Consider the following 24,883-nt stretch of genomic DNA (forward strand, 5'->3'; position numbering starts at 1 on the left):
AAATTTACCACCTTAACCATTTTGAAGTGTACAGTTCAGTGTACACTTAACAGTAGTGTTAAGTATATTGACATTTTTGTGAAACAGGTCTCCTAAGTCTTTTTATCTTGCAGAATTGAAAGTCTCTACCCATTACACAATTCCCCTTTGTTCTCTCCCTCCAGCCACTGGTATATATATTTTTTTTAATGTTTATTTTTATTTATTTATTTTGGCTGCACCGGCTCTTAGTTGCAGCATGCGTGCAGGATCTATTTCCCCAACCAGCGATTGAACCTGGCCCCCCTGCACTGGGAGCTCAGAGTCTTACCCATTGGACCACCAGGGAATTCCCCAGCCACTGGTGTGTATATATATATATATATATATATATATATATATATATATATATATATATATATATATATATATATATGAATTACTACTTTAAAGACCTCAGATAAGTAGAATCATACAGTATTTGTCCTTTTGTGACTAGCTTATCTTACTTAGCATAATGGCCTCAAGGTTCATCCATATTGTATCATGTGACAGTATTTCCTTTGTTTTTAAGGCTGCATTGTATTCTAAAGTATATTTAAAAAATAAAGTATGTATATACCATATTTTATTTATCCATTTACGTGTCAATGGATATTTGGGTTGCTTCTACCTTTTGGCTATCGTGAATAGTGCTGCTATAAACATGGGTGTGCAAATATCACTTTGAGACTGTGCTTTCAATTCTTTTGGCTATATATTCAGAAGTGGGATTGCTGGATCATATGGTAGTTTGATTTTGAATTTTTTGAGCAACTGCCATACTGTTTTCCATAGCAGTTGCACCATTTTACAATCCCATCAACTATCGATTGCTTTTAGAGTCTCAACTATCATGTACATAATAAGATATTGCCTTAAGTACCATAGAGAAGTCAACAGAAACAAAAGCTAGACCATTAGCCTCTCAGATCAATCAGGAGGGTTTAAGTTGATAACTATTACAAAACACTAATTCATTATGTCTTTTTAATGGAAATATATAATTTAGAAAACTTATTTTTAGATAGTTTTAGTGTAATTAGGCTTGTGTTTTGATTTACATTTTGGCTTTTGTTTAGAAAGACATGGCCATAATACTTTTGGACTATTTGAATAGCCTTTCTTTTGTGTTAAAATTTGAATGAAATATTTCAAATCTACAGAAATAATATAGTAAATATCTAAATAGTTACAACTCAGCTTGAGCAAAACCATATTTTTAGCATATTTCTTTTTTTAAAAAAATAAATTTATTTATTTATTTATTTTTTTGCTGCCTTGGGTCTTCATCGCTGGGCGCGGGCTTTCTCTAGTTGCGGGGGCTACTCTTCATTGCGGTGCACGGGCTTCTCATTGTGGTGGCTTCTCTTGTCGCAGAGCGTGGGATCTAGGCGTGTGGGCTTCAGTAGTTGTGGCACACGGGCTCAGTAGTTGTGGCACACTGGCTCTAGAGCGCAGGCTCAGTAGTTGTGGTGCACGGGCTTAGTTGCTCCGTGGGATGTTCCCGGACCAGGGCTCGAACACGTGTGCCTTGCATTGGCAGGCGGATTCTTAGCCACTGCACCACCAGGGAAGTCCGTAGCATATTTCTTGATATCTGTCCCCAGGAGTAGTGCAGTAGGGCAGGAAAAAAACCCCAACAAACATTTCCACTCTTGCTGACCATGACAGCAAGCACAATTGTCTGAAGTCAGAGAAAAGAAACTAGTAAATAAATGAATCCATACTTGCTCTTCCTGTAGTTTGAGAGGAATCATGGGCTCTGTAGTCTTGCAGACCTGGATTCAAGTCATGGGTTTGCTTCTTGCCAGTTGTGTGGCCTTGAGCAAGTTGCTTAACTTATCCCTGCCTCAGTTTCCTCATCTCTAAAATGGAGATAATCATAATACTTCCCAAGATTGTTCGGAGGATTAAAAGAGAAATATGAGCATTTATATATTTACTGTGTATGGTAAGTAACACATAGTAAAGCTTCAGTAAATTTTAGTAATTACTTCTTTTGTTTATTGAGCACCTAGTATATGCCAGTCACTCTTCTAGTGCTGAGAATTCAGCAGTGAACAAGAGAGATATAGACCCCCATGGAGCTTACTTTCTAGTGACAGATGATAAATAAACAAGGTAATTTCAGATAGTGATAGGGACCATGGAGAAAAGATAAGGTATGCGAAGGGGATGGAAGAGCTACTTTAGACGGGAGATGGGGGTCATGGGGGGCCTGCGTGAAGCCTTCAGAACTGAAATTTAACTGAAAGTAGCAGAAGGAACAATTCATTGGAAGGTTTGGAGAAGAGTGTTCAAGAGAGCAGAAAGGGTATTTGCTTAGACCCTGAGGCAAGAAAGTTTGGTTTGTACAAGAAGCACAAAGAAGAACAGGATGGCTGTACGTGAGGGTAAGGGAGGCTGGAAACGACATCAGAGAGTTAGGAAGGGCAGGCCAAGAAGGGCCTTGTAGACCATAGTAAAGAGCTTGGATTTTATTCTGAAGGTACTGTGAAGACATTAGAGGGTTTTTATTGATAGTAGGTCCAGCATTCTTTGCTCTGGGGAGGTATTTGTGTGCTTTCTTGTAGGTGTGTTTTAGAATTATGTGTATGTATATGCTTTAGGAATAACTTTTCTGGGGATACCACATTGGTTACTCATGGACTCCCCCTGGTGGAGTTGGTGGCTCAGCTTGCATGGTTTTGGATGAGCAAAAGCAAAGTAAATGAGCAATTGATCCTTTTAGTCAACAAACATTTATTGGGTGCCCTCCACATGCAAGGTTCTGTTCTGGTACTGAAATACATCTGTGAACAAAACAGACAAACATGCGTGCCCTCATGGACCTCACATTCTGGTGGGGGGAGGAAGGGGAGGGTGGTGGGGGTGGGGGCGAGATGTTAAACCAAATTCACTAGCAAATCGTTGGACGGGAAAAATGTTATTGTAGAAAAATTAAGTGAGGGAACTGGGCTAGGAAGTGCAGGGAGGATGGTAATACTTTAATTTTTTTTTTAAACATCTTTATTGGAGTATAATTGCTTTACAATGGTGTGTTAGTTTCTGCTGTGTAACAAAGTGAATCAGCTATACTTATACATATATCCCCATATCTCCTCCCTCTTGCGTCTCCCTCCCACCCTCCCTATCCCACCCTTCTAGGTGGTCACAAAGCACTGAGCTGATCTCCCTGTGCTATGTGGCTGCTTCCCACTAGCTATCTATTTTACATTTGGTGGTGTATATATGTCCATGCCACTCTCTCACTTCGTCCCAGCTTACCTTTCCCCCTCCCCGTGTCCTCAAGTCCATTCTCTACGTCTGCATCTTTATTCCTGTCCTGCCCCTAGGTTCTTCAGAACTTTTTTTTTTTTTAAGATTCCATATATATGTGTTAGCATATGGTATTTGTTTTTCTCTTTCTGACTTACTTCACTCTGTAGGACAGACTCAAGGCCCATCCACCTCACTACAAATAACTCAATTTCGTTTCTTTTTATGGCTGAGTAATATTCCATTGTATATATGTGCCACATCTTCTTTATCCATTCATCTGTTGATGGACACTTAGGTTGCTTCCATGTCCTGGCTATTGTAAATAGTGCTGCAATGAACATTGTGGTGCATGACTCTTCTTGAATTATGGTTTTCTCAGGGTATATGTCCAGTAGCGGGATTGCTGGGTCATATGATAGTTCTATTTTTAGTTTTTTAAGGAACCTCCATACTGTTCTCCATAGTGGCTGTATCAATTTACACTCCCACCAACAGTGCAAGAGGGTTCCCTTTTCTCCACACCTTCTCCAGCATTTATTGTTTGTAGATTTTTTGGTGATGGCCATTCTGACCGGTGTGAGGTGATACCTCATTGTAGTTTTGATTTGCATTTCTCTAATGATTAGTGATGTTGAGCATCCTTTCATGTGTTTGTTGGCAATCTGTATAACTTCTTTGGAGAAATGTCTATTTAGATCTTCTGCCCATTTTTGGATTGGGTTGTTTGTTTTTTTGATATTGAGCTGCATGAGCTGCTTGTAAATTTTGGAGATTAATCCTTTGTCAGTTGTTTCATTTGCAAATATTTTCTCCCATTCTGAGGGTTGTCTTTTCATCTTGTTTATGTTTTCCTCTGCTGTGCAAAAGCTTTTAAGTTTCATTAGGTCCCACTTGTTTATTTTTGTTTTTATTTCCATTTCTCTAGGAGGTGGGTCAAAAAGGATCTTGCTGTGATTTATGTCATAGAGTGTTCTGCTATGTTTTCCTCTAAGAGTTTTATAGTGTCTGGCCTTACATTTAGGTCTTTAATCCATTTTGAGTTTATTTTTGTGGGTAACACTTTAATTTTAAATATAGTGTTCGGAAAGTTCTCATTGAAAGGGTGACATTTGAACCAGGATGTAAAGGAAGTGATAGGGTGAAAGATGCAGTTATCTGGAGGAAGAGCATTCTGGGCAGAGGGATCAGCAAGTACAAATACCCTGAGTCTATGTGCAGGTTAGAAGAATAGCAAAGAGGCCAATGTGCCTTGAAAAGAGGGATAATGGAAAGAGTAGGAGATGAGGTTATTTGTACTGGGGGGTGTCAAGTCTTGAGGGTCCTCTAGGCTTATGCAGGATTCTGGTTTTCACTTTGAAATAGGAATCCACTGGAGGAGGGACCTGATCTGATTAAGGTTTTAACAGGAGCCCACTGCTGTGTTAATAGACCCTGGAAGGGCAAGTGTATAAAAACAGCAAACGGCCACACATTAACTGTGGCTTATACCAACAGAGGCAGTAAATAGTCGTAATCTGGACAGATTTTAAAGGTAGATCCTGCAGAATTTACTGATGATTTAGATGTATGGTGTCAGAGAGAGGAGTCAAGGATCCCGGTAAATGATATTACTTAGTAAATTGTCATAGGAAAAGGTGATCAAAGAAGATACAGCCAAAAAATGTAGCAAAAAACGTACTTTAGAGGTGTATCAACTAATAGTGTTTATTTTTTCTGGATTTTGTGTTATTTATGAAATTTTAAAAACTTGTGATTTGTGATTTCTTTGCTAACATTGAAGATTCATTTTTAGACCTAATATTGTATTTGTAATTGTGGGTTTCCTTAAAGAGAGCCCCCGAATTGAACAAACTTCAGGCCCTGCTCCTGTTAATTCAACCCTGCTCCTTTTCCATATTGGGGTAGTAATATAACGTTAACGAAGCATTTAAAACCCTTGTTTCTGATAAAATTATTACATAAAATATTGTGCACGAAATAGAAGTTAACTGGAAGCTCAGTACAATATTAGGAATAAACTAATACCGGAATAAAACCATCACCTTGGGCTAGCCTCCCCTCCAAGTGCCTTCTAGAATTTCCTAGAGATTCTTCCTCCCACAGTTTTTCTAAATCTAACAAATACGTCCAACATTTCACTTTCGCTTTAGAGATAAAGGAATTACACGCAACTTAAAACACCTTCTTGAAACATGAGTGCTGAGTATTTTTTTTTTTACCGGGGCTGCTTGGGCCTCAGTGGTACCTAGGCGCCGCATGAACCAACCTACCCGGCCCAAGCACCACCGAGGGGCCGGGCGGGCCGTAATCAGGGGCGGGGCTCCCGGGGCGGCCGAGTGGGCGGGGTCTAGGCGCTTCCCCGCCCCTCCCCGTGAGGCCTGACACATGCGCCCAAAGTCTTCTGTTGGAACGAGGTGTGGATTGTGTGATGACCCTGGCCGCCAACTTCCGGTTTCTAGGGATGCGCATCCGGGTCACACTAACGCCGCCGTTTCCTGCAGCCGCTTGGTTCTCCTGTGTGTTTGGATCGGTCCCCATGTCCTTCTGTGGGGCCTCTGCAGCCTTTGGGTGAGTCTCCGCTGCCGACAGGGTCTGAGTGCGGCCGGTCGAGTACAGCCTGTAGAGGGACGGGTCAAGAGTTGTGTCCCGGTCCCTGTGGGTGGGGGTTCTCTTTGCCTGTCCCTTGTCCCTGCAATGCTTCCTGAGCTCATTTCATTCCTTTCCCCCAACGCCGGCCTCGCCTCTTTCTCCTCAGCTGAGCCTGTTTTGTCGCCGCTCACATCTCGCCTTGCTATTTTTCCTCCGCCTCATCCGCCTTTTAAAAGCCCTGGTTTCTTGCCTTTTCGCCTCAGCGCTTCCCTAAGCCACTGCCCCTCGGTTTTGCCCCTACTCTCACTTTAGCACCTCTCTTCCCCGACCGTTGATCCTGGAATCTTGCTGTGTTTTCACCCAGCAGGACGGCCCACCTCCTCGTTGTGCTCACCCTGCTCCACTGCGAAACTGAGCCTGTCTCTCTCTGGGGTCCTAGGTCCTGGTTCTCCAACTTTCTTCATCCTTGACCCCTACCCCTCCCGGGACGAGTAGGTGACATTTGTGCTTCGCCTGGGTTCTCCCTCCTTTTCTTTGCTAGAGGAGGCCTTTGCCCAAGCCCGGATCTGGGCAGATTTACCCGGCCTGGGGGAAGTTTTCCTTAAGGCGCTGGGTTAGACTGAACTCTGGTAGCTTCCATGGTTAGGGAAGAACAAAGGCGTTCCCAGTTCTTCGCTGGTGCACAGTTTGGGGGGCTTTCGCTAGAGCAGGCTAACAGGTGGCAGGCACTCGGAATTGCTGGCAGATTGGGCTTGTGTCATCTTGTTAATCGACAGGTCATGAGGACGTTCTGTCATTTCCTTGTTCTCTATCCCGTGAGAATGGATATGCACAGCTGAGGCAAACATGAGGATGTTCTGGGATGATCAGCTCTGTTTTCTGCACGGGCTTTACTTTATAGGACAGTTGCTATGACGGAGGACAGAGTTTCTTGGGAGATTATTAGCCCCAGATTTTTAAGCTTATTGCCAAAAATTTTAGTGTACTGTTACTGAAAAAATTTCTGCTAAAGAGTTCATTATAGTAATTTCGAAGTACATTTTCTTTAGTTGAACTCAGTGTGCATGTGTATCTTTATCTTTGCTTCTTATACATTGTTTCTTCATTGTTACTGTATTGACAAGTTTTCTGTTTTTCTTCTTGTTTCTTCATAGACCAGACATTACATTACTTTATTACTTAGCATATTCTTCTCTTTTTTTCTTTACTGTTTTCACCGTCTTAAAACCATCTTTTTCTCATTTTGAGACTTCAGTTTCTCATAAACTTCTTAAATGTCTCTGTAGGCTTTTAGTCATCTCTAAAATGAAGGGATTAGTTTTAATAACGGTTAGTGTCCTGTTTTCCAAAATTTGTTATCTGAGGTATATTTTGAGACACAGAGTTGGATAATTTTTATTTTTGTCTTTCCAATATTTATGGTGTATGTCTAGCATTTGATTACAAATGTTTGTGTGTGATCAGTTTCTGTTCTCATGTAAATTGTGCTCTAAAATTTAGTACTTCAGTGAACAGAATAAATACAGCTTTTAGCATCTGCTTTTCTTTTGACTAATAAGTTATAGAAAAGTCTCCCTCATTATATGAGACATATACATATGCAAGCATAGCATAGACCTTGGCGTATTCCAAAATTGGGCTGATCCCTTCAGCTATTTTTAGCAAAGGACTTTGGAGCTTGACCGTATTAGTCCTAGAAGCCACAGAGAAGGACCCTTCTGGTTGGCTTTCAGGACTTATTTCACTGCTGAGGAAGCCCTTTTGAAAGCTCCTTACTAGTACTTCCTCTCCAGCACCTACCTTGGAAACTCTAGCTTCTGTTCATCCTGGCCTCGTCATTTCCCAATCTTTAAAAACTAACCCCAATGAATATGGGCTGACACTCTATGTTTTCTTACCTCCAGGCTGGTGGACTCTTTTTTTTTTTGTACATACATATACCTATATTTGGATTGATGCAAGGCCCTCTTTCAACCTTTTTCATTTCTGAACTTCTTACTTCTTCAGCATGTCTGTTTAAATCTAGATTGATTTCTATAGTTCACAGCTGGAGGGAACCATAAGAATTCAAACTTATCCCTTTATTTTACAAAATACGGAAATCAGGGTTTAAATTGGTGGTGTTTTCCCCAAGGTCATTTTTCGCAAATAAGTCCTGTTCATGTGTTTAGAGAAATGGGTTTTAGTTCTTTCAAAGCTGTAGGCTGGAGAGCACAATGTATTTAGTGGTGCATGTCAATAAATTTATGTCATAGGAATGAACGTTTTAGGTTAAGAAATCTATGATGCAGAATTTAAAATTCAAGGCTGAAGTCATTTTGCCTTCAAAGAGGGACTCCAGAAAGGAACTGTTGTACAGAAGTAGAAGTTGAAAAGTCTTAAGGAGTCTCTTTCTCTCTCTCTTTTCTTCTAAAATCTCTTTGGCCTATTATGATACAAATTCTGCATAAAAGCTCTTACATGAAACGAACATCCTGTGGTCTCATTGGAGCAGTTGTATTCATGGTCCTGTTCTTTGTACAGAACAGTGATAGACTTTCTAATTACTGAAAAGCCTACACCTCTCGCTTAGCTGCCAAAGGAAAAAAATATCACTAGAGACAACATAATGTATGTGTTTTTAAAGCTCAGGAGAGGAATGACTGTCGGTTTTCTATAAAAATTTCTGCTTTAGTTTGGCAAAGTCTTAGTTTGTAACCTTGATGGCTCAATTTAAAATACATTTATGCATATTAGTTTTATGCCTGCAGGGTTTTTTGTTTGATTTTGTTTGATTATTTTTGATTGTTATTTTTTGTCATTTTACTTGGTACTGTACTTTGTTTTACATGTTTTAATTTTTATCCTTGAACCCTAGGATATGTTTTAAGGAAAATGGAGTTTTAAAAATTTAAAATTTTTACAGTGTCCTGGTCATTTGTACCTTGCGGTATGATGGTTTCTGTGATCTGCCTAAGCCACTCCATGACTTCATTCTCTTTGTTTTGTTTACAGACAAAAGGCTCATAGAACTTCTTTTTTGGTAGTTGTCTAAAAGATTTTTGTGTTCTGCATATAATAGCAGGATATTTTAACTTCTATGTGATTTAAATGGAGGAAGAATAGTTCAGAATTGTTCAACATAGAATATAGTTCAACACAGAAATAGTTCCAAATGTATTTAAGGATATTAAGAATAGGTTTTTTTTTTTCCCCATACATTATTTAATTGGTTTATACCAAGGGGCCGAATTGTAATATTTATAGTAAAGTGGAAAAATATGTGGACTTTCTATCTGCGGATTAACTTAAAAATACTGGTGCATGTTCTTGTACAGAATATATGGCTTAAGCAAAAACTGCCTTATTGATATGTTTTATTGGCAGAGAACACAGCAAACAGCAGCAACATGATCATCTTGATATTTTTATTTGATCCCATTAACCTAAGTCCTAGGGTATCTAATTATTAAATGTAGAAATAATTAGGGTATTTTCTCTTATTTGTAGTATATTAAAAAGGATATTTGAAATATGGGCTTCATAAAATTTATCTTTGCTGTTTTCCCCTTTTAAATATGTAGTAGTATTTTAAACCAGAAGAGGAACTGTAGATAGTGCTGACTTATTGTAAGTTAATTAACAGATTAGCCCAAGGCGGTCAGTGCTTAATATCTTAAAGATCTTGCTACAGATTGTGTTGGATGCACTTTAACTTATTAGCTTGGTTAATATTTGTACTAGTTAGATTTGTTTTTATTCCCTAGGAAATAAAAACAAATAGTTTTATAGTAGTTAGGAGATAGTAATAATCTTTGTAATAACATTCCTTTCAGCAAATTTTTTATGGATACCTACTACGTACAGTTATATTACATATATAGACAGTTCATATGAACTAGGTGACATTATACAAGGCTGACATTTACACTTAGATTCTGAATTTGACTTTATTTGTATATATCTGAATTAAACTGTAAGACTAAACATAACCTGCATCACCAGGGTGTAGGGAAAAAGAAGACTTAACATATTAGAATGAAAATAAGCTTTAATCCTAAGAAGGTGTCAATTCTTATCAGTACAACGGCATATGATTTTTTTAACTAGATTTTATGATTTTCTATTTTCAAAACACTCAGTGATTTCTTTTCATTATTTGAATTTAAGGTTCTTGCATTAATCTGTATCACAGCTTAATTAATATAAGTAAAGTCATGTTCTTTATACATAAAATTAAGTAATTTTCATTTGGGAAACTTTTTCACAACTGAACTGTAAAAATCTGTAGTGGTAAAGCAGTAATTTTTTTTAAAAAGCACATTTTGTGTAGCACTTACTCTGTGCCAGGAATTACCAAGTGGCTTACATATAGTATTAACGCTTTAATCCTTAAAACACTATGAAGTAAGTACTATATTTATCTCCATTTACAAATAAGAAAACCAAGGCACAGAAGTTACACAATTTGCCCAAAGTAACACAGCTAGTTGGCAGGAGAGGTGGATTTGAACTTAGTTTTTCTAGCTCCAGAGTTCGTGACCTTTTTGTACAAAGTTCTACTAGTTTAATGATTTCTTCCTTCATAGGTTAAAACAGTTAAAAAATCCAATTTCTCTGAAACACAGAAGAATGCTGCATTTGGTTGGGAACTTTAGAGAGGGGTTTTACCTGGTCCTTTTGTAAATGCTGGCTTAAGGCAAATTGCGAACCCTTTACTAGCTAGGTTTCTTAGATGGCAAAAACCACATATTAAGGAAGCAAGTAATATCCATATCCTTCCCTCTTAAAAAAAGTATCATATGGAAGTTAATTACTTTTGAGTTATTTGGAGAAAAGGCAGTTTGTTTAATAAAATGCATTCTATGTTACTAAAATGTTTACCCCTTGACATTAATTTTTTCCCTTTCTCTGATTTGCAGAATATTAAATAAATTTATGTAAATAGTCTTGAACTCTGAAATCTTACTGTCCCCAATATGAATTTAACAACTTTGAAATATAAAACAGAAGACTAAAGCTGAAATTTCTGACTTACCTCTAGTCTCATTTCGAGATTTGGAAATTTGTACAAAATTAAGTGCATCCATTTCTTTAGGACTACCATGTTTAGAGTAATATATTTAAATTAGTCTTTTTATTTTTACTTTAGAAAAGAGGAGGTGTGCTTTCATAAAACAATTCCTTTTAAAATAAAAATGCAAATAATCATTTAGAATATTGTTAGTCATATTACTATTACTCTTTTGTGCTTTTATTATTTCCAGATTTAAAAATTTTGTTGCATCTCTAAGGGAAGGAGATGATTTTATATCAGTTGAGGTGCAGCTTAATGGAAGAGCCTGGGACTTACATGTGATGAGAAGTTATTTTTCTGAGTATTTTTGAATACAATTGAGAATCATGGAATCTGGTTAACAAAAAAACTACCGTTGTTTCTGGTCAGAAGTGACACTTGGTTAGGGATACTACTTATTTTCATTCGTATATGCTATTAACCTCCCTTTATTAATTCAGACATGTTAATTAAGTGCACTGATTTTTAATAGTAGCTTTTGTCTTGATTTTTTTTTTTCTCTTTGTCAGAAAAGTATTGTTATTGAGGTGAAAAGTGTAAGCTTTGCTATGATGATTTACTTACTGGTATTTAGAATGTTCTTTACTTTTATTTAAACTTGATTTTTATTTCAAAAGCAACTCTCTTTTATATGTGGGTTTGATAATCAGTTTATTTTCTAAAATTTCAATAGTTTCCTTTCACCTGAAATTTAATAATGTAGCAATTACTGAATTTAGGAAAATTGGTAGTTTGTTGCTATCAGCACTGTTACTATGGGAATAAATTAGAATGATTAGCTCTTAGGTGGAATTGAACTTATTCCTTAGTTTCCATAGTAGTTGAAAAAGATTTAGGTCAGATTCACCTGTTGTTCCTCCTTTTTTCAAAATAAGAGGGCATTTTAATTTAGCACAACGATGTTAATTTTTTCCTACTAGATTGATTATATTAACATGATAATCTCACTCTCTTTACTGACAGCATAATCCAAAGTACGTGTGTATGATTTTTTCTTGAAATATTTCAGAATTTAGAGAACATTTTAGGATACAAAATAGTACATACATATCTTATTAAAAAACATACCCTAGTAATCAGTGTGTTATTACTTCACTGAGTTTTTCAAATCTGTTTTTCCTTTTCATCAATTCTTAACTTTGCTATAGGTTAGGAAGCAGTGATTAGATAACATTAAAAAATAAGTGTTCTTGAGAGTGAGTACTAGAGCTTTTGCTTATGCACCATCTGTCATATTGGTGTGGTATTTAATAGCTAGATGAACTGAAAATCTTTGCTTTATCTCATTTCTGTTTATCTCCTGTTAGTAATATTTATTTAGTGTTGGTACCTCTCATTTGGTGAAATTGTTGTTTATTTGGAATAACTATGGTAAACTATTGATTCTTACCCAGATGGTTCCTTTTTCCTTTTTTGTTCATTTTCAGAGGCTTGCCTTTAAAAAACTGTAATTTAGAGAATCATTAAAACTTTGAGTGTTCTTTCATACGTAGCTTGAAGTGGATATTTTCCTCCTTTTTGACTGGTCAGTTTTTTTATTTTTTATTTTTTTAAATTATTTATTTTGGCTGCACGGGGTCTTAGTTGCAGTGTGCGGGATCTTTAGTTGTGGCATGCGGAATCTAGCTCCCTGACCAGGGGTCAAACCCGGCCCCCCTGCATTGGGAGCACGGAGTCTTAACCACTGGACCACCAGGGAAGTCCCAGGTCAGTTTCTTAAAATCTTTGGGTAAAATGGCATTCAAACTTTTTTGATCACAACCCACTATAAGATGCATTTTTCATTGTTATCCAGTACTTATACACATATATGTACATATTAATATTTAAAATTGAAACAGATGTTTCATGAAACAATATTTATTTTTACTATTGGTGATGCATTGTAATGTTTTCTGTTCTATTTTGTTTAATTGCATTTCATTCAGAACAAACTGTTGGTATCCACTAAATGGATATGATAACCCACTAATGTGTTGAACCTGCAGTCTGAAAAATTCTAGTGACTGCTAGATTTTTTCCAATATTGTTTTTTGGGAATTGGAGATGTGTGGGTTTGTTAGTTTTTTTTTCACTGAAATGTATCTTGATTTTCTTAATCTTTTAACCTAAATAATTGTGCAGAACAGTTGAGAGAGGGAGACCCTGTTGCCCCAATTCTTGTTACTGTCACCTCTGTCCTTTACTCTGTGTCTAGGCACATCATTTAAAAAACTGCAGTGATACAGAATCGTGAGGTTGACAACGCTTGGTCATGTGTAGAGCTTTTATCATTAGAATCCTTTTCTAGTTTCCATCTAACAGTCAAAGTTTAGTTTGATTAAGTTCCTTTCACAAACCTTGCTTCTGCTCTTGGCAACTAGTCAAAAGGTTACAAAGCTGCTTTATTCTGCTTTTTTCTGGCCCCATTCCAGTCTTTGTAAACCAAGAAAAGAGAGCCAAGGAGTGAAGCAGTTTGCTCCTGCATATATAGTCAGGTGAAAGTAACACAGTTGAAGAGTCATTAGGATTTGTTACAGTGGACTGTATTTATTTATTATCCTGATTCATTTCCTGTAATCATAAAGGGGGAAAGATGGTAGAGATATCAACAGTTCCTAGCATATCACAGCTATTAGAGTGAGGCAGGGTCAGCAGGCATACACTACTGTTTTTACCACTACCTCCTTTTAACACGTAATGAGCACTTACTATGTGCCAGGCACTATTTAAAGCATTTCTCTTGTATTAACTCATATTTATTTGGGAGGCCTGGGAGAAGAACGAGAATGAGGAAGAATAAAGAAGAAAACTGGCTTTCTTAGTATCTTCTCATTACCTGGCTTGTGAGTTCTGGCTATTGGTGACTGTAGCATGACATAGCATACATTTTTTAAAAATAAATAAATAAATAAATTTATTTATTTTTGGCTGCATTGGGTCCTCGTTGCTGTGCACAGGCTTTCTCTAGTTGTGGTGCGCGGGGGCTACTCTTCGTCGCGGTGCGTGGGCTTCTTGTTGCGGTGGCTTCTCTTGTTGCGGAGCATGGGCTCTAGGCACGCAGGCTCAGTAGTTGTGGCTCGCAGGCTCTAGAGCACAGGCTCAGTAGTTGTGGCGCACGGGCTTAGTTGCTCCACAGCATGTGGGATCTTCCCAGACCAGGGCTCGAACCGGTGTCCCCTGCATTGGCAGGCGGATTCTTAACTACTGTGTCACCAGGGAAGTCCCAGCATACATTTTTAACTTGGTCAGCTTTTTAAAATCATTAGTCCTGTCTGTGATGTTCTGTACTGAGGCACGAAGCTATGGTTTAAAACCTCAGGCTTTGAAGTTAGGCTGCCTGGGCTTGAATTCCAGGTTGGTGAGTTATTAGGTATATGACCTTGGTTGAGTTACTCTCTACGCTTCAGTTTTCTCATCTGTAAAATGGTGATAATAGTAAATAGTACATATATTATAGACTTATTGAGAGGATTAAAAGAGTTAATATACGTAAAGTACTTAGAACAGTGCCTGACCCATAAAAAACATTACATAAATGTTAGCTATTAATAACTCACAACTCACAGTTGGATCTCCTGAAAGTATTTGTGACCATGATGAGTTCATATTTGCTAAGTAACAGGACATGATTGATATTCAATGTTTTATTGCCCAGGAGCTTGAAAACAGCTTTCCTTGAGGACTTGGAAGGAAGTTCTTGTGCAGAGTGTTGGAATCAAAGCCAGGGACAAAGAGTATCAGCTACAGGCCCAACTTGTTTAATCTCTCACAGGAATCTCTTGTTATTTGGACCTTACCTTTTTTGTTGTTGTTGGGTTTTGTTTTGCTTTTTTTTAAAGATTTTTTTTTTTGATGTGGATCATTTTTAAAGGCTTTACTGAATTTGTTACAGTATTGCATCTGTTTTGTTTTTTTGGCCTTTGGCCGTGAGGCATGTGGGATCTTAGCTCCCCCACCAGGGATTGAACCTGCACCCCCTGCATTGGAAGGTGAAGTCTTAACCACTGGACCTCCAAGGAAGTCCCTGGACCTTACCTTTAATAATTTTAATATTTTGCCCTTTGAAAAACTAAGAGGAACTAGTTAATGAATTGACTTTCACTCAAGACCACATTTCTGTCCTGAGTCTGTTTAGCTTATGTCTAAGATATTTCTTTATTTTATTTTTCTTTAACAGTTATATCATCCTAACTATGTGCCAGACACTATTCTAAGAGCTTTATAGATATTAACTCATTTAAACCTATGACAAGCTTATGAGAAAAACACTAATTATTATTTTTCCCATTTTACAGATGAAGTAAATGAGGCTCAGAAAAGTTAAATAACTTGTCTAAGCTCCCACACCACTCATCAGTGCCAGAACTGGGATTTGAACCTAAGAGTCAGACTCCAGAGTTCATGCTTCAAGCTTGCCAAGCCTGCCTCTTACAGAGATGAATTATGTTGAAAAGGGTAAAATAGCAAGTGTTAAAACTTACTTCACTGTTCTTTACTCTGTGTACTGAATGACAACACTGAAATTATGTGTGATGGTGTTTTGGCTGATGGATTTTTGAAGGAATAAATAAATTCGAAGTAAAATATTAATAAAAGATCTGTACCTAGATTTTATAGTTCTGACAGCTAAAGACATGCATTTCAAAAGACTCAGTTCTGGTAATATAGCGTGTAGTAAGTTTTGTTCAAATACTGGAGAGTGGATTGATAGATACATGTGATGGATAGATATATAGAATGCTATATAGAATTTTGACTTTAGAAAATGGGTAGTATAGACACATTTATAGAACATTCATGTTGGAGTATACCATGTGTCAGGCCACAGCGCCTATAGAAAAAAATGTGATTCTCTTAGAAATGTTAACTTTAGATTAAAGGAGGGTGGAGATAAAGTTTTGGAGGCTGACAGTTCTGTGGAGTCTGGATCTCCATGCATTAGAGAAACTCTTATGCTTTGTGACTGACACGTTACTAAAAACTGAAGAGAGGTCCAAAGAGGGTTGGAAGGAATGTAGTAGAACTGTTGGATTATTATTAAGGTCATTTTGACACTCTAATTCAGATGAACTCATTCCTTCTCAATACTTTATACTGTGGTTTTGGAATTTTTCCTGTGGAACGCTATCTCCCAATTTTATTGGAAGCTTGTGGGGAAAAGTTTGTGTTAAATTTTTTTTAAAATTTATTTTATTATTTATTTTTGGCTGCGTTGGGTCTTCGTTGCTGTGCGTGGGCTTTCTCTAGTTGCAGCGAGTGGGGGCTACTCTTCGTTGCGGCGCGCGGGCTTCTCATTGCGGTGGCTTCTCTTGTTGTGGACCACGGGCTCTAGGCACGCGGGCTTCAGTAGTTGTGGCACGTGAGCTCAGTAGTTGTGGCTTGCGGGCTCTAGAGCGCAGGCTCAGTAGTTGTGGCACACAGGCTTAGTTGCTCCACGGCATGTGGGATCTTCCCGGACCAGGGCTCGAACCCATGTCCCCTGCATTGGCAGGCAGATTCTTAACCACTGCGCCACCAGGGAAGCCCTGTGTTAATTTTTATTAAGGATAATTTTACAGACAACTTCAAAGGATGATTTTCCAAGAAGTAAGGTTAGAAATTGTAAAAACAGTTCTTTTCGGAGAATCTATTCCTGATAAAATTTTTTTTCCTGTTAAGAATTTGGTACAGCCTAAATGTATTTTTTAAAAAATTCTTTCCCAGTAAGTTCTGATAGTATTCTGTTTAGTGTAAAGTTACTATAAATATTCCTACAGCTGACAGTACCATGATGTGTTAGTCATGCCTCCCAAATAAAGTAGCCAGAAGAATTCACCAACTTTACCACAGTCAGTTGGCTGGGCTGTTTATTTATGGAGGGAGTTAACCAACATGGTGATGGCTTTTGCCGGTCCACAGGAAGTTCAGCAGAGAAGGTGTGGTTGTTTGCTGTTTTTTTGGCCACAGAAATGTGATTTGTGCTGATGCCTGAATTGCGAGAGCTAAAAGGCTCTCTTAGGGTTACTTTAAAGGGAGCCTTAAAAGAGGTCAGTTGCGTGCAGGTCTGCTGGATATTTGTGTCTACTTAGCAGGACTCTTGAGTACAGAGGACTCTGAGTGAATGTGTTAGTAGATAAGTTAGGTAAGTTTTTTTAAAGGTAGTACTTGAGAAAGATTGCCATCAGCTGATAGACTTCAGTGAATTTCTGAAAGATAGGAAACAGTGAGATTGGATTGATAGAGAAACTAGGAGAAGAAATCACATCGGAAAGTATATGTAGAAGTTTCAGAAATATACCAGACTGCAAGTAAATGAATATGGAGAATGGAAGAGTGCCTGGAGCATTCATCAGTTTCCTGCCCCTTGCTCTATTTTGAGCTTCTGGTGTTTGTCCCCTGGATAAAGCTCAGAAAAATGCTTTCCGAACATATGGAACAATCTGCCTGGGGAGGGCTTTCCTTATAGTCTCTTCTCCCCGTGGCATTTAGTATATATAAATCAAATCATGTCATTCTCTTGCTTGAAGCACCCATTACCTCCCCAAACTGCTTATCACGTGTTACAAGGCTGTGTGTGATCTGGCACTTGCCTGCTTCTCAGGACTCATTTCCTACCACTTATTCACTTATTAACATCAGCCTTTTTGCTATTTCTCAAACATATCAGGATGTTTTCCTTTTAGTTTCTTTACACTTGTTTCCTTCTGAAGGCCCTCTTTTACATCTTTGTACAGTTTTCTACTTTTGATTATTCACATCTTTGCTGAAATATTGTTACCACCTCAGAGAAATTATCACCAAATCTGAAATAGCTCCCCTGTACTCATGCTCTACTCCTTCGTTTTATTTATTTATTTATTTATTATATTTTTGGTAGCAGCTTTATTGAGATATAATTCACATACCTATTTAAAGTATATAATTCATTGGTTTTGACTACATTCACAGAGTTGTGAAACCATCACCACAACCAATTTTATTTACTTTTTGAATTTTATTTTATTTTTTTATACAGCAGGTTCTTATTAGTTATCTATTTTATACATATTAGTGTATATTTGTCAATCCCAATCTCCCAATTCATCCCACCACCACCACGCCACCACTTTCCCCCGTTGGTGTCCATGTGTTTGTTCTCTACATCTCTGTCTCTATTTCTGCCCTGCAAACTGGTTCATCTGTACCATTTTTCTAGGTTCCACATATATGCGTTAATATACGATATTTGTTTTTTCTTTCTGACCTAATTGACTCTGTATGACAGTCTGTAGATCCATCCACATCTCTACAAATGACCGAATTTCATTCCTTTTTATGGTTGAGTAATATTCCATTGTATATATGTACCACATCTTCTTTATCCATTTGTCTGTTGATGGGCATTTAGGTTGCTTCCATGACCGAGCTTTTGTAAATAGTGCTGCAGTGAACATTGGGGTGTATGTGTCTTTTTGAATTATGGTTTTCTCTGGGTATATGCCCAGTAGTAGGATTGCTGGGTCATATGGTAATTCTATTTTTAGTTTTTGAAGGAACCTCCATACTGTTCTCCATAGTGGCTGTATCAATTTACATTCCCACCAAGAGTGCAAGAGGGTTCCCTTTTCTCCAGACCCTCTCCAGCATTTGTTGTTTGTAGATTTGCCCATTCTAACTGGTGTGAGGTGATACCTCACTGTAGTTTTGATTTGCATTTCTCTAATAATTAGTGATGTTAAGCAGCTTTTCATGTGCTTCTTGGCCATCTGTATGTCTTCTTTGGAGAAATGTCTGTTTAGGTCTTCTGCCCATTTTTGGATTGGGTGGTTTTTTTTTTTATACTGAGCTGCATGAGCTGCTTGTAAATTTTGGAGATTAATCCTTTGTCAGTTCCTTAACTTGCAAATATTTTCTCCCATTCTGAGGGCTGTCTTTTCGTCTTGTTGATGGTTTCCTTTGCTGTGCAAAAGCTTTGAAGTTTCATTAAGTCCCATTTGTTTATTTTTGTTTTTATTTCCATTCCTCTAGGAGGTGGGTCCAGAAGGATCTTCCTGTGATTTATGTCATAGTGTTCTACCTATGTTTTCCTCTAAGAGTTTTATAGTGTCCGGTGTTACATTTAGGTCTTAATCCATTTTGAGTTTATTTTTGTGTATGGTGTTAGGGAGTGTTCTAATTTCATTCTTTTACATGTAGCTGTCCAGTATTCCCAGCACCACTTACTGAAGAGACTGTCTTTTCTCCATTGTATATCTTTGACTCCTTTGTCATAGATTAGTCGACCATAGGTGCATGGGTTTATCTCTGGACTATCTATCCTGTTCCATTTATCTGTATTTCTGTTTTTGTGCCAGTACCACATTGTCTTGATTACTGTAGCTTTGTAGTATAGTCTGAAGTCAGGGATTCTGATTCCTCCAGCTCCGTTTTTTTCGCTCAAGACTGCTTTGGCTGTTCGGGGTCTTTTGTGTCTCCATACAGATTTTAAGATTTTTTGTTCTAGTTCTGTAAAAAATGCCATTGGTAATTTGTTAGGGATTGCATTGAATCTGTAGATTGCTTTGGGTAGTATAGTCATTTTCACAATATTGATTCTTCCAATCCAAGAACATGGTATATTTCTCCATCTGTGTGTATCATCTTTAATTTCTTTCATCAGTGTCTTGTAGTTTTCTGCATACAGGTCTTTTGTCTCCCTAGGTAGGTTTATTCCTAGGTATTTTATTCTTTTTGCTGCAGTGGTAAATGGGAGTGTTTCCTTAATTTCTCTTTCAGATTTTTCATCATTAATGTATAGGAATGCAAGAGATTTCTGTGCATTAATTTTGTATCCTGCAACTTTACCAAATTCATTGATTACCTCTAGTAGTTTTCTGGTGGCATCTTTAGGATTCTCTATGCATAGTATCATGTCATCTACAAACAGTGACAGTTTTACTACTTCTTTTATAATTTCTATTCCTTTTTTTTCTTTTTCTTCTCCGATTGCCTTGGCTAGGACTTCCAAAACTATGTTGAATAATAGTGGTGAGAGTGGACATCCTTGTCTTGTTCCTGATTTTAGAGGAAATACTTTCAGTGTTTCACCATTGAGAATGATGTGTGCTGTGTGTTTGTTGTATATAACCTTTATTATGTTGAGGTAGGTTCCCTCTATGCCCACTTTCTGGAGAGTTTTAATCATAAATGGGTGTTGAATTTTGTCAAATGCTTTTCCTACATCTGTTGAGATGATCATATGGTTTTTATTCTTCAATTTGTTAATGTGGTGTATCACATTGATTAATTTGCGTATATTGAAGAATGCTTGCATCCCTGGGACAAATCCCACTTGATCACGGTGTATGATCCTTTTAATGTGTTGTTGGACTCTGTTTGCTAGTATTTTGTTGAGGATTTTTGCCTCTATATTCATCAGTGATATTGGTCTGTAATTTTCTTTTTTTGTAGTATCTTTGTCTGGTTTTGGTATCAGGGTGATGGTGGCCTCATAGAATGAGTTTGGGAGTGTTCCTTCCTCTGCAATTTTTTGGAAGAGTTTGAGAAGGATGGGTATTAGCTCTTCTCTAAATGTTTGATAGAATTCACCTGTGAAGCCATCTGGTCCTCGACTTTTGTTTGTTGGAATATTTTAAATCACATTGTCAATTTCATTACTTGTGATTGGTCTGATCACATTTTCTGTTTCTTCCTGGTTCAGTCTTGCAAGGTTACACCTTTCTAAGAATTTGTGCATTTCTTCCAGGTTGTCCATTTTATTGGCACAGAGTTGCTTGTAGTAGTCTCTTATGATGCTTTGTATTTCTGTGGTGTCCATTATAACTTCTCCTTTTTCATTTCTAATTTTATTGATTTGAGTCCTCTCTCTCTTTTTCTTGATGAGTCTGGCTAAAGGTTTATCAATTTTGTTTATCTTCTCTAAAATCCAGCTTTTAGGTTTATTGATCTTTGCTATTGTTTTCTTTGTTTCTATTTCATTTATTTCTGCTCTGATCTTTATGATTTCTTGCCTTCTGCTAACTTTGGGTTTTGTTTGTTCTTCTTTCTCTAGTTCCATTAGGTGTAGAGTTAGATTGTTTGAGATTTTTCTTGTTTCTTGATGTAGGCTTGTATTGCTATAAACTTCCCCTTTAGAACTGCTTTTGCTGCATCCCATAGGTTATGGATTGTCGTGTTTTCGTTGTAATTTGTCTCTAGGTATTTTTTGATTTCCTCTTTGATTTCTTCAGTGATCTCTTGGTTATTTAATAACGTATGGTTTAGCTTCCATGTGTTTGTGTTTTTTACGTTTTTTCCCCTATAATTGATTTCTAATCTCATAGCGTTGTGGTCGGAAAAGTTGCTTGATATGATTTCAGTTTTCTTAAATTTACCGAGGCTTGATTTGTGATGCAAGATGTGATCTATCCTGGAGAATGTTCTATGTGCACTTGAGAAGAAAGTGTAATCTGCTGTTTTCGGATGGAAGGTCCTATAGATGTCAGTTATACCTATCTGGTTTATTGTGTCATTTAAAGCTTGTGTTTCCTTATTAATTTTCTGTCTGGATGATCTGTCCATTGGTGTAAGTGAGGTGTTAAAGTCCCCCACTATTATTGTGTTACTGTTGATTTCCTCTTTTATAGCTGTTAGCAGTTGCCTTATGAGTTGAGGTGCTCCTGTGTTGGGTGCATATGTATTTATAATTGTCATATCTTATTCTTGGATTGATCCCTTGATCATTATGTAGTGTCCTTCCTTGTCTCTTGTAACATTCTTTATTTTAAAGTCTATTTTATGTGATATGAGTATTGCTACTCCAGCTTTCTTTTGATTTCCATTTGCATGGAGTATCTTTTTCCATTCCCTCACTTTCAGTCTGTATGTGTCCCTAGGTCTGAAGTGGGTCTCTTGTAGACAGCGTATAGATGGGTCTTGTTTTTGTATCCATTCAGCAAGCCTGTGTCTTTTGGTTGGAGCATTTAATCCATTCACTTTTTTTTTTTTTTTTTTTTTTAACTTTTGGCTGCGTTGGGTCTTCGTTGCTGTGTGCGGGCTTTCTCTAGTTGCGGCGAGCGGGGGCTACTCTTCGTTGCGGTGCGCGGGCTTCTCATTGTGGTGGCTTCTCTTGTTGTGGAGCATGGGCTCTAGGCACGCGGGCTTCAGTAGTTGTGGCACGCGGGCTCAGTAGTTTTGGCTCGTGGGCTCTAGAGCGCAGGCTCAGTAGTTGTGGCGCACGGTCTTAGTTGCTCCGCGGCATGTGGGATCTGCCTGGACGAGGGATCGAACCTGTGTCCCCTGCACTGGCAGGTGGATTCTCAACCACTGTCCCACCAGTGAAGCCCCTAATCCAATCACTTTTAAGGTAATTATTGATATGTATGTTCCTAGTACCATTTTCTTAATTGTTTTGGGTTTGTTTTTGTAGGTCCTTTTCTTTTCTTGTGTTTCCCACTTAGAGAAGTTCCTTTAGCATTTGTTGTAGAGTTGGTTTGGTGGTGCTGAATTTTCTTAGCTTTTGCTTGTCTGTAAAGCTTTTGATTTCTCTGTCGAATCTGAATGAGATCCTTGCTGGGCAGAGTAATCTTGGTTGTAGGTTCCTCCCTTTCATCACTTTAAATATATCCTGCCACTCCCTTCTGGCTTGTAGAGTTTCTGCTGAGAAATCAGCTGTTAACCTTATTGGAGTTCCTTTGTATGTTATTTGTAATTTTTCCCTTGCTGCTTTCAATAATTTTTTTTGTCTTTAATTTTTGTTAATTTGATTACTCTGTGCATCGGCGTGTTTCTCCTTGGGTTTATCCTGCATGGGACTCTCTGCGCTTCCTGCACTTGGGTGGCTATTTCCTTTCCCATGTTAGGGAAGTTTTCTAATGTAATCTCTTCAAATATTATCTCGGGTCCTTTCTCCCTCTCTTCTCCTTCTGGGACCCCTATAGTGCGAATGTTGTTGCATTTAATGTTGTGCCAGAGGTCTCTTAGGCTGTCTTCATTTCTTTTCATTCTTTTTTCTTTATTTTGTTCTGCTGCAGTGAATTCCACCATTCTGTCTTCCAGGTCACTTATCCGTTCTTCTGCCTCAGTTATTCTGCTATTGATTCCTTCTAGTGTATTTTTCATTTCAGTTATTATATTGTTTGTCTCTGTTTGTTCTTTAATCCTTCTAGGTGTTTGTTCTTTAATTCTTCTAGGTCTTTGTTAAACGTTTCTTGCCTCTTCTCGATCTTTGCCTCCATTCTTTTTCCGAGGTCCTGGATCGTATTCACTGTCATTATTCTGAATTCTTATTCTGGAAGGTTGCCTATCTGCACTTTATTTAGTTGTTTTTTTGAGGTTTTATCTTGTTCCTTCATCCAGTACATGGTCCTCTGCCTTTTCATTTTGTCTGTCTTTCTGTGAATGTGGTTTTCCTTCCACAGGCTGCAGAATTGTAGTTCTTCTTGCTTCTGCTGTCTGCCCTCTTGTGGATGAGGCTATCTGAGAGTCTTGTGCGAACTTCCTGATGAGAGGGACTCCTTCCTTTGTTTTATTTTCCAAAGTATTATTACTTTGGGGACTTCCCTGGTGGTTCAGTGGTTAAGACTTTGCCTTCCAATTCAGGGAGCGTAGGTTCGATCCCTGGTCAGGGAGCTAAGATCCCACGTGCCTTGCAGCCAAAAAACCAAAACATAAAACAGAAACAATATTGCAGCAAACTCAATAAAAGACTTTAAAAGTGGTCCACATCAAGAAAAAAGATCTAAAAAGAAAAGTATTATTACTTTGTGAAATTATATTACCTTATATATTTGTTTATCTTCCTGTTGGAATATAAGTTCCTTGAGGCTGGGGACTTTGTGTTCATCACTGAATTCCCAGTATCTGAACTAGTGCCTGGCACGTAGTAGACACTCAATAAATATTTTGTAAGTGAATGAATGAATTTTGAGGTTAGAGAAAGAAGCAAGCACAGCATGAAGCAACTATAGACTTCCACCCAAAAGCAGCAGAAGCAAAAAGCAAAGTGAGTAGCTAACTAACAAAGTGTTTCTCCCCCAGATAAAGCTATGATAGCTACTCTCTAAAGTTAGAGTCCTGGCATGGGATACTAGATATATCCCTAGTAATTTATGTGATGTTCAGAAGAGGAAGGAATTCATATCCAGAAAGCAAGTGACCTGCAGACACCGCCTAACTGCATATTTCATCCCTCTTCCATAGTTACTAGAAGTGGATGTATATAACTAGAACCTGCATATAATAATATATGAACAAAGATTCTCACCCACTCTGAGGATGCACTGTTTAGTTGAAATTCCTGGGGCTTCCCTGGTGGCGCAGTGGTTAAGAATCTGCCTGCCAATGCAGGGGACATGGGTTCGAGCCCTGGTCCAGGAAGATCCCACATGCTGTAGAGCAACTAAGCCTGTGCACCACAACTACTGAGCCTGCGCTCTAGAGCCCGTGTGCCACAACTACTGAAACCCACGTGCTACAGCTACTGACGGCTGCATGCCTTGAGCCCATGCTTTGCAACAAGAGAAGCCACCGCAATGAGAACCCTGCACACTGCAATGAAGAGTAGCCCCCACTCGCCGCCACTAGAGAGAGCCTGCACGCAGCAATGAAGAACCAACGCAGCCAAAAATAAATAAATAAGTAAATTTATTTTAAAAAAGAAAAGAAAAGAAATCCCTAACTACAAATATGAACTACTAACCTAGACTTATCGGCCATTTAAGAAAAATTAATTCTATGAAAGAGAGGTACGAAATGCTTCCAACACTAAAGAAAATAGTGAATAGTATAAACTGAAGGAGATTTTAAAGATAAACATCGTTAGTAATTTCAGAGGAAATGAAAAAGGAAATAAATGTAAATATTGAAATTTTAAGAATCAGATAGTGTGAATAGCAAATTAATAAGTACAAAGATTGAGCTGAATTGAAATGCAAAGGATGTCAACAATAATGGCAGAGTAAGAACCTCTGAAAATTCTCCTTCATAAAAGCAGTGAGAATACTGGCAAAAATAGAATCAACTCTTTCAGGACTCTGA

General features: G+C 37.9%; 1 protein-coding gene across 7 annotated transcripts in view; it reads left to right on the forward strand.

Annotated features, from left to right (window-relative positions):
• EYA3 (EYA transcriptional coactivator and phosphatase 3) overlaps positions 1 to 24,883 on the forward strand; it is a 127,130-nt gene that overhangs the window by 21,092 nt on the left and 81,155 nt on the right. For 3 of the 7 annotated variants that reach the window (XM_082347946.1, XM_082347947.1, XM_082347948.1), the window contains exon 1: positions 5,705 to 5,850. The exons of 1 other annotated variant lie outside the window; for it this stretch is intronic. The gene's annotated coding sequence lies outside the window, so the exon portion shown is untranslated. Of the gene's footprint in view, positions 1 to 5,704; positions 5,851 to 15,204; positions 15,365 to 24,883 lie in introns of those variants that run through there. 3 more of the 7 variants (XM_082347954.1, XM_082347955.1, XM_082347957.1) reach the window with 3 other exon arrangements.

The sequence above is a fragment of the Balaenoptera borealis genome, assembly GCF_965194805.1.
Source record: "Balaenoptera borealis genome assembly, chromosome: 1".
NCBI classification, from domain to species: Eukaryota; Metazoa; Chordata; class Mammalia; order Artiodactyla; family Balaenopteridae; genus Balaenoptera; species Balaenoptera borealis.